Raw genomic sequence first — 3,091 nt, forward strand, 5'->3', positions numbered from 1 at the left:
TTTTTTTCTTCCTTTCTTTTTTCGGTGTCTTTGGTGGCACTGCTGTCACTGCCTGCTTCATCTTTCTTCCTGGGGTTAGGAACCCAGGTCTGCAGGAGATTCCTGCCATTACATCTTGTGCATCTCTTGGCAAGGAGAAGCCCTGTGCTGGGGCAGTCCCTGCAGCATGACAAATGTGTCCCCTGTGCGTGGCAGTGAGGGTCTGGGACAGTCGCAGAGAAGCTGTGAGCTCTCCAACACCAGAGATGCTCAGCCCTGGACTGGATGGGCCCTGAGCAACCTGCTTGAAGTTGGCTATGCTTTGACCATCAATGCTCCATTGTGTGGGATCCCCTGTTGGCCAGTGGAAGGCTCATGCAGAGCATGAGAAGGGTTCACTTCTGGAAATTTGCTAGAATCGTGTAGGTTGTAAAAGACCTTCACAATCATCACGTCCAACCATCAAGCTGACCTATCGCATCCCACTGCACACCAAAGCCCATGGGGAGATGAGATGTGGCTGCAGCCAGCTGAGGGACTCTGGCAGTCAGCACCCTGACCCCTTGCCTCCACAGCTCCTCCAAATGGCCTGACTGCAGCTGCTGGCACTGAGTGCAACAGCAGGAGCCGCTGTGGCTGGAGGGCTCAGGATGTGCCCTCAGTTTCCCCTTGGAGTCCTCTCCAGTGGATTGTAGCAGAGCCTGTATGTCAGATCCAGTAAGCGCCCCTTTGGTGTGCATCCTGCCTTGCTGCCCTTGTTTAAGACACGAGCAGTTGGAGCTATGGGAAGCAGTGTCAGGATAGGGTGCTCAGCCTCACCCCGATAGATGGCGAGGGCTCCAGTGCCTGCCCACCACGTGCGTATGGGAAGGCACCAGAGCTAGGACAAACTCCAGACCCAGAAGGTGCAGAAAGATTGGGGGCTGGGGCTGTGTATTTTTGGGAGTGATGTCATGAAAAAGCTCTGTATCCTCAGGGACAAGGCAGATGTTGGCCAAACTAATTGAAAACAGCGGGCTGAACAAATAGGGCGCTAGCTAAATGCAGCACAGGGGAGCGGGCTGTTGGAGCATCCCACTCCAGCCCCTGCTGGAGGAGAGGACTTGGACAGCTGACAGGGATGGGGTCCCATTGCCCAAACCCAAGTGGAAGGAACGTAGAGCCTTGGGAAAGGAAGACAGCCTGCTATACCCAGGGCTGGAGAGAAGCATGGCTGGCTGCATTACAGCAAGGGGCCACCCAGCAACCCCAACCCCAAGCGTGTATGGTACAGAACGAGGTGCAAGCAGCAGGCACTCCTTGTCCCAGCTGCCAAATGCCTGCAGCATAAGGATCTCCAGGGCCCTGCGTCTCCACATGCCCTTGAGAGCTGTTGTTGCTGTAATGTTCCCCAGCTGCCCTCAGCCCCTGCACGCCCAGAGGTCCATGAGCAGTGCCATGGGGCACAGGCCCACCCCACCGCTCACTTGGCTTTCTTCTACTGCCCCGTGGTGCTTGGGTGGGTGCATTAAGGCCCTGTGGGGAACCAATGGGGCCAAATTGCTCAAAGCAGCCTCACCTGGGACCTCCCACTCAGGGGAGTGGCTCAGGAGCTGCACTTAAGCTTAAACCAAGGCTGCTAGGCTTCCTTTGGTCTGTTGTGTAGGTGTTGCTGATTTAGCCTGGCTGCTAGCACGTGTTGTAGCTCTCTTATCCAGCCTGGCTCTGAGCCTATCTCCTGGTGGGTACGCAAGCAGCTGTAGGAGGACTGTGCCCAGCACCTAGCTTACCCTGCTCTTGTCAGGTACTGTGGGACTGCTGTTGAGGGCTTTGCCTGATTTGTGTCTCCCTGTCATTTCCATTTAGAGAGGCCTAGGAGGGGGCTGTTACTGCCGTCCCAACCCAGCCTCAGTATAGATGTCTCTGAGCACATCCCTTAGACCAGGCCTGAGGCCTCTGAGGGGCTCACCCTTCAGCCCAAGAGCTCCAGGCCTGAAGAGTGGTGTGAAGGGAACCCCAGCTCTGGTGCATGCGGTGTCTGCACACCCGTGCTGGGCAGGGAACCTGTCTACCACATATGGTACAGAGGAGCAGCCCTTCGTGGGCCACCTGCACCAGGTGTGGCCAGCACTGGGCCCCGGGGCAGGGCAGCCAGGGCATGTGATGGGAAGCATGTGAGCCCCAGCGCCCTGTGGGAGCTATAAATGGCATGTGTGCTCACTGGAGGAGCACGGCTGGGGGGAAGCCAAGGGGGGGTGTTTGTTTCGGCTGCCACATTGCTCCAGAGGAGGCTGTACCCAGAGAAGAGCAGGCGGCTGCGAGGGCTGGGGGTGAGGGCAGAGACCCCTGTGCCACAAGGCCTGCGGGCAGCATGGCAGCACTCTGGCTGGGCTGGGGATGGACTAGATGAGCTCCTACAGCTGTCTGGGTATTCAGCTGGATGGAGGCAGTCCTGCATGGAAGCAGCTAGCTCCCATCCCTCCTCCCGAGGTGGCAGAGGTGGCTGTACACTGTCCTGCAGACACGATGTTTTGGCACTCTGCGTGTATGCTCGTGTGGCCTAGAGCCTCCCTGTGCCTCAATGGCTCTCCCTGACTCTGAGCAGAGGAAGGGAAGCGCTCTGCAAACCGTGTAGCTGGAGGCTCGGCCTGGCTCTGCGGTCCCTCCGAGGACAGTAGCTCCTGGGTACGGGGACAGGGAAGGCGGGCGCGGGGGGCGATGAGTCGCATTCCCCTCCCTCCCGCCCCACGCAGCCCGCCCCGTCCATGCGGCGCGCGGCCCCTTTAAGAGCGCCGTGCATGTTTCAATCCGCGGGTGACGCGAAAGCGGTCGGAACGTATGCAAATCGGCCGCCGGGCGGCAGCCAATGGGCGGCGGCGCCGGGCTGCCGGCGGCCAATAGCGTGGCGCCTCCCGGCGGGGCGCCGGCTCGCCCCATATAAGGAGCGGCTTCTCCATAAAAGGCAACATTGTATCGCTTTATATGGGGGCGGCGCGGCGCGGCGGGGGCGGCGGAGCGGGGCCGTGAGCGCAGAGCGGGGCCATGGCGGGGCCGGCCTGACCCGGCCCGGCCCGACGCGACCCGCCGCGATGTTGCCGAGCCAGGCCGGGGCCGGGAACGGTGCCGCCGCCGC

Source organism: Lagopus leucura, unplaced genomic scaffold, assembly GCF_019238085.1.
Source record: "Lagopus leucura isolate 7727_CA_CO unplaced genomic scaffold, USGS_WTPT01 1-21_obj-0_obj, whole genome shotgun sequence".
In the NCBI taxonomy this organism is placed as follows: domain Eukaryota; kingdom Metazoa; phylum Chordata; class Aves; order Galliformes; family Phasianidae; genus Lagopus; species Lagopus leucura.